This window comes from Triticum aestivum, chromosome 2B, assembly GCF_018294505.1.
Source record: "Triticum aestivum cultivar Chinese Spring chromosome 2B, IWGSC CS RefSeq v2.1, whole genome shotgun sequence".
In the NCBI taxonomy this organism is placed as follows: Eukaryota; Viridiplantae; Streptophyta; class Magnoliopsida; order Poales; family Poaceae; genus Triticum; species Triticum aestivum.
The window spans coordinates 375,501,022-375,507,921 of NC_057798.1; the positions used below are offsets into that span (position 1 = coordinate 375,501,022).

Genomic DNA, 6,900 nt, shown 5'->3' on the forward strand with positions numbered 1-6,900 from the left:
TTAGTGTTAAGTCGAGTCACTTAATTTGAGACAGAGGGTGTAGTATTTTACGTCTTGGGTGATCATTTCTTCTTTCGGCCATCTGAATGCGTGGGGCTTCAGAATTTTCCGCACCATCTGGATGCATGGGCATTCAGTTTTTTGGACACCACGTAAGCCTTGCTTGCAAATAATTTTTGACAGACCACTTTGGCTTACAAATAGCATTCCTTCTAATGTTACTGTTAAAGATAAGATGATCCAAAGTGGTACTCTCAAAATTGATCTGTGAGGGGACACCTGACCTGAAATTTCTCCACCAGGGAAACGATAAAAGGAAGGTGAAACCCCGGGCACTTATCCATTCCAGATTCCATAAGTGCGCCGTTTCTAATCAGCCAAGCAAGAGACAAGGGTTGTTCACGTGATCATGGACCCATGACAGACCATTATAGCCACCGTCCGATATGAAAATAGACCGTCAAATCCCTGTCACTCACTGTCTGCCACTCTCAGCCCCCCTGTATTTAAACCATGCATTAGCCATCGGAGGAACCAAGTTAAACTCAAAGAGAGTGAGTGAGCGAGTGTTGCACAAACAACATGTCTGCCTCTGTCATGGCACCTTTGGCTCCGAAACCATCTCCCTCTCCTCTGTTACAACGATCCAAGCTTCGAGGCCTGCGACCATCGGCGAGGCCAAGGCCGTCGTTGCTCATAGTGGCCAAGAAGGCCAAGACTGCCTAACCCTACGGTGTGCTATATATGCTGTAATATTCAGAGTTGAGAACTAGCTTCGCATGAATTTGTGTGTGTGTGTGTCTGTGTGTGTGTCAACTTGTAGGGCCTGGTGGTGGAGTGGTGTTCAAGGAAGGCGTCGATGCGTCTGGAAGGGTAGCCAAGGTCAGTCATAAGCTCAAGAAAGTAGACCTGACAAAATTAACACTGCTGTGCGTCGCTAAATAATTTCCCAATTTAACCAGGGGAAGGGTGTTTACCAGTTTGCCGACAAGTATGGAGCAAATCAGGGTAAGATACATACCGGGAGCACCCCAGCCTCCTCAGAGTTTAGCGATTCCCGGCCGTCGGATAAAAATGCAACACTGTGGATCGAAACAGTGTGCGCCCCGAGCTGCCACCGCGCGTAATTCCTAGATCCCTCCGAGGGTATTCTGGTCATTTCGCATACGACTATAAATAAACGGCGGCTCCCGTGCTAAAACCTAGCCGCCGCCTCCTCTTCCCTCGCTCGCTTTCACTCCTCCCGCAGCCGCCTCCCTCCGTTCCTCGCTCTCACTGTCGATCCCGTCTCCCCTATCCTCCCCGTTCATCCCTAGCCCGGCGCCGGCGGCGGCGATCGCCGTTCCAATCTCCACGGCCCCTCCTTCTCCACCGTGGCCCGTTACGTCATCAGCAACCTCTCGCCGGTCTGGTTCGAGCCGCTCCGCGCCACCCAGCCCCGACCCCTTTCTTCCAAGCCGGCGCGGCCACCGTTGACGGCGAGGATCAATACCGGCCGCAGGAGGAGCAGGAGCGCGGCGGGAAGGAGGAGGATGATCAGGGGAGGCCGCGCCACCATCCACCGCCGGCTGTCGACACCTCCTGTTCGACCACACAGAGGAATCACCGGACCGTCGTCCTTGCGTTCCTTCTCCTCCAGGAAGAAGACGACCCAAGGTGAGCCACCTTCGATCCATCTCGCGGAGTCAGCGGGGACTCCAACCTGAGGCTCCATGGCGGCGGCCAGCGAGTTCATATCTCCCTCGACGAGAGGATAGGTACGCGCCCTGCTGTGTTGGCTTCATATGCATTGCAGTTTCTGAAAGACACTCTTGTCGCCACCTTCTGTTCCTCATCGTGCCTGCCTCTGTTTGCTTTTTTTGGGTGTATATTCAGGCTCCAGGTTTGCGTCACAGGGCGTGTAGCTCCACGGCTTCTTCAGGGCCAGCATCAAGCTGCCCTCTGAGACTACGCCGCCGGCGTCGTCGTCGCCTTCTACGTGAGTACATACATACCACACCCCTACACTGCACCTCGCTTCTTGCAAACGAACCAATATAATGCAGAGAGAGTGACGAGAGAATTACTGTTAACAGACTTTGGCGTCCGGTACATGTCGAACGACGAGCTGGACTTGAGTTCCTTACAGGTACAATTCGCCTCTCCCTTATGTAATATGACTAGGCAAACAGTTAGTATACGACAAAGTGGAAGGAAAGAAAGAAAACAATAAACCAAATACTGCACTTGGGTTTTCTGGCGGATCTCTATTATCATTTAGCTGCTGCTCTTTTCATTATTTGATAAATGAAATAGTTGTTCTCAGCGCTAATAAACAATTACCAGATTAAATTACCATTGGAGATATTTGCCTTCAAAAATTAGTTTCACAAATATTCTTTATAGTCTTGCAGGATGTACTATAATAAGTCTATAAAAGTAAACTGGTTTTGGTTATACTTCCCATGTACAGCTTCTTATATCATAAGTATGTGCATTAAGTCTGTTTATATATTCCAGAGGTGCATGGGAGTAAGCTCGAGCTGCAGACGAGCTCAGACTCCATAGGAGGAGCGTGTTCTGCTGCGCCTTTCCCACCTCCTCGGCGCACAGGGGGATGGCTAGCTCCGCGCAGCAGTAGGGGGTTGATCACAAGATACTAAAGGATTTCTCTATTAGTAGAGGTCTGAAGGTAAGGAAGCAAAGGAGTTATTAATATGTCTCCCTGGTTTTGATTTCATAATGTAATATATGGTTAATCGTACACCATGTTTGCAGGTTCGAGAAGGGACGAAAGATGAAGAATTTGCCTGCAGAAAATATTGAACAAAAAGTACCTCTCTCTCTCTCTCTCTCGTGTATGCAGTGAAATTTGTTACTGCATTTTGATGTGATTGTGTTGTCACAGGCTCCAGATGGCTTCCTAGGGGTGATGCGCTTCAGATTGAGATTGGGATGTTGGCTTTCTCTAACCTGCCTTCCTTGAGTCTGAAGTTGGGGTATATATTTCAATGTTTTCATGGCTAAGCGATTCTAGCACCATTCAGCAAATAGGTTATGTTTTTGTATGAGTTTTTAGAGATAGTGCAAAATCATTTGTGCTTGTTTCCATCAAGAAAGGACTTTGGAGCCATCACGTTTGACACGCCCTAGGCACTCATCAGACTGACTCACCGACCATGCTTTTGGTTTCCAATTGCCCCTGCAGTTCACAAGCAAGCAGGCTGTAGAGGACATGGCACTGGCCGTGTTCAACCGTGCCCTGAAGCTTTCTGGAGTAGGTCTGTGCCTCTGTGTGTGTCTTCTCTAACTTCATATCGCTGGATCTATGGATCATTCTGCACGTTGGGCTTGTTGCTGGCTGCTAGCCTGGCTTGTAAGAGGATGCTCCCCTGCTCTGAGTCCAAGGTACACCAATGATCAAAAGAACACCTGAATGAAAAAAGCTCTTCCATTTGTAGTGAAGTTTCTGTAGGTGTAATCTCTATTTCTTTTACATGTGGATACTGTTGTTTTGGAGCAAATTTCACCATTAATTTTTCTCAGGTTTTGTAACCTATAATCAGTTTTTTTATCAGGTTTTGTTTGGTCTATTATCAGTTTTTCTCGCTTATTCTCTCTAATCAGAAAAGGAGCCTGAAAATCTGCATTTACATTTGCAGATACTGAGGGAAAGTCTAACATATCCAGAGGCACCAATTGGGAGAGGTACAACATATGCATTTCAAAGAGAACTGGACTCCGCTATTTCTGACTTCACCAAGGTTGAAATTTTAAATTCAGAATTCAGAACATTCCCTTTACCTTTGTGTAAAATGACCTTATGATCTTACTCTAAAGGGATGATCAATTCATGTTGTCTTGCATTTCAGTAGTAAAGCGTTATAGGTAGGTTGTTAGAGCACACTCTGAATTCCACCAATTTCTTTCCATGGCTTATATGTGACCAAATGCTCCAGATTGTATATGACATCCTTTTGTTTACACAAGCTTAACTGTTTCCTGTGAGGCAGCTACTGAGAGTGATGAATATAGCATTGCTTGGCAGTTGTGCTTTAGTCATTGGTATGATAGAAGCATTACATAGTGCATTGGTGATAAAACTATTGTTCTCTCAAACTGGTAATATTGATCTGTTCTCTTGAATGATGTAAACTTAACGGATCTTATGTGTTTCGTGATAGTTCACAATATTCTCTTAATTAACATTCTGAGTATAATATCTTAAACAATTTGGTTAGAAGTAAACTGGGATGAAAACATGTGTAGTTAAATATGAATGCATATGTTATTTCGAGTTAAATTTCAATCCACATACCGGCTGTTAAGAAGTATTACATTATTTTTATTTTCTCAATTGTATGGAAGTGTTAGTTCTTTCCAGGTCTTTGGAATAACAATTGTACATTTTCTTATTCATGCTATTTGGACCAAATTTGTAGAATCGTTAAAGTCTCAGCTAGGATTTTAACCTGGTTACCTGGTTCTGCCTAATCTTCTCTTTATTTTGGCTATGGTTGTCGGTGTAAACTAGGAACTGGTTATATGCACATGTTTTTAATGTTTCAGACGTAGTATATAGCAGATAGTTTGCTCTGTGCCACTTTCCTTTTCCATCTCTTCTTACAGCCAATATATATGTTTCTTGTGCCTATGGTTGGTGAGCTCAGAAAGACAGCAAACCAAAGGCATGTTACATAATTGTGTACTGTTTTGGTAAAGTCTGCGTGTGTGAATTTGATTATGAGAGGCAAGAGTGCCATGTTGCACGGGCCAAATATTTTCCCACGCGTGGTAGTTTGTCAACATTTTTCCGAAATCACGAATGAATTTTAAAAACCAGAATTTAAGATAAATAAGTAAACCTATACAAACACAAAGAAAGTAAATGAGAAACAGGAAAAAGATGGAAGAGAACTTCATGGGCCGGCCCAAAAGTCACAGCGGCGCTCCACCATTGAGCCTACCTTTGAGAAGGCCGTTGGGCAAGGCTATTTCGGTCATCTTCCTGTCTGATACATAGGTCAAACCTAGAAGGATTTACACGTTCTCTCTCCGACATTTTCCTTTGCTCATGCGAATACATCGTCTTCTCGGCGCGGCGGCGCCGCCTTGGATCAGACCTCTGTTGCGCCTCTTCGATTATCCCTTCGGAACTCAGCTCCGGCGACCAGGTCAGTCTGTGCTTATGTTCAATTACATCCATGGTTCCTTTTTCTTCTAAGCTCTAAAGGTGTGCCCACATCTGGGGATTTCTTGGATCCATATATTCTGTTCAGGTCACTATGGTGGAAGAAGAGCTCCAGGTTCACGGCTCGCCGGGTTCCGCTTCCCCCACTAACAGCTGTCTGCGAGCACTTGCCTAGGTCAGCTGAGCTCCATCGTGTCCCATCTCTGATTTTACTGAACGGCTGAAAAAATATGATCAGTATGTGCCTCGGCTAATGTTAGAATCAAAGAAAATGCTCACTGATGTAAATGTATCTAATCGAGAGATTGTTTAGGTGCTCACGGATAGCAGTAGAGAAATAGTGATGTTTAGATCTAGGGGGTGTGATAATTTAAACTCTATTTCTTTGACATGCTCTTCATGCAGTGAATAGCTTTATAGGTGTTTCTCAATTGATTAGATGTTGTATAGGCCTTATATGTAATTACATTTTCTTTAGAAAGACCAAGCATCGTGACGATTAGCTTTCTATCTTTGAACAAGAGGTGATCATATAGATAATAGATCTTATCTTATCGACCGCTCTTGCTAAAAAAATTGTATTTTCAACTGGTAATTAACTAGATTGTTCTTTCAAAAACGCCGCACTTTCTTTTGTTCGACTGTTGAACTGGTTTCAGCTTCTTGTGCATATGTTGCACTTCCTTCTGTACGTGTCGTGTCATTGTTCCTATTAGACTACATTATGCCTAAGACTTTAGTTATCTATGAAAGTTGCGGATTGTTTGTAAGCTACCATGTGTTGTCGTATGCTCTATGTCAGGGATGTTTGCCACTAAACCTATCATGGAATGTGCCTTTTATGCTCATATCTTGCTTGGTGATTTTCCATTGTGTTTCATTATTTTTTTATCTCTATCGTGCATTGATAGAATAACGAGTGCAAAATTAAGTTTGTTTGGAACTGGTTGCTCGGCCGACAAAGATATGCATTTCTCTGTGCAGGTCAATTCAACTTTATCACCTTACCTTTCCTGGAAAGAAGTTGATCGACAAGGCAGCTGAACGGAGCCACTTATTAGTATGTTTAGTAGTTATGGCTCCGTAGTTGGCTCTCCTTTATTATGTTCTTGGTCTTATTACTTCCTCTCCTGTATTCTCGCTTTTGGTATCGAATTTCATGTCGAGTGGCTATCTTTTGTGCTCTTATGAACGTTCTTAACTTGATGCTGGCTTATACTTGATGCTAGCTTATAATCTGATGACGATATTGAGCTCCACTATGTCTTGCTTCTATCATGATTGAATGTTTCTTCTTCACTTTATTGTTTTTTTGTATGAGTGCATATGCTAAACCTGAATTCCTACTAACTTGGTATTACCTACTTGACCAAAACGTTTGGATCGGCACCCTTGCGCCAAGGCGCGGTACCGATCTAGTGTTGATGGGTACAGGTAAAAACACGCAGACCCAAACCTACAGTTTTTGTCAGTAAAAACATAATTTAGGCATCTCTTTCAAAAAACAAAAACATAATTTATGCACTTAAAAGCGGTGACGTTTATGTTGGAGGTGCCTAAATTATGTTTTTACTGACAAAAAACAAACCTACGTTGCATCTCCAAGCGGTGACGTTTATGTTGGAGGTACGCGTAGACTGGTATCTTGAAACAAAAACAAACCTACGGCCACCTTTATTATAAAGCAAATAAGTTCAACAAAGGTCATGAAGTCTTAAACAAAAGAACCA

General features: G+C 43.7%; 1 long non-coding RNA gene across 2 annotated transcripts; it reads left to right on the top strand.

Moving 5' to 3' along the window:
- Positions 1 to 535: 535 nt before the first annotated feature.
- On the top strand, positions 536 to 6,429 carry LOC123045001 (uncharacterized). 2 transcript variants are annotated; one of them, XR_006420905.1, is made up of 12 exons: positions 536 to 733; positions 824 to 882; positions 963 to 1,757; positions 1,876 to 1,978; positions 2,076 to 2,128; positions 2,500 to 2,671; positions 2,758 to 2,812; positions 2,888 to 2,978; positions 3,188 to 3,387; positions 3,642 to 5,153; positions 5,259 to 5,345; positions 6,155 to 6,429. It is a non-coding gene; the product is annotated as an uncharacterized lncRNA (long non-coding RNA). The 2 variants fall into 2 exon arrangements; XR_006420904.1 differs by having other exon boundaries at positions 539 to 882.
- The last annotated feature ends 471 nt before the right edge of the window (positions 6,430 to 6,900 follow it).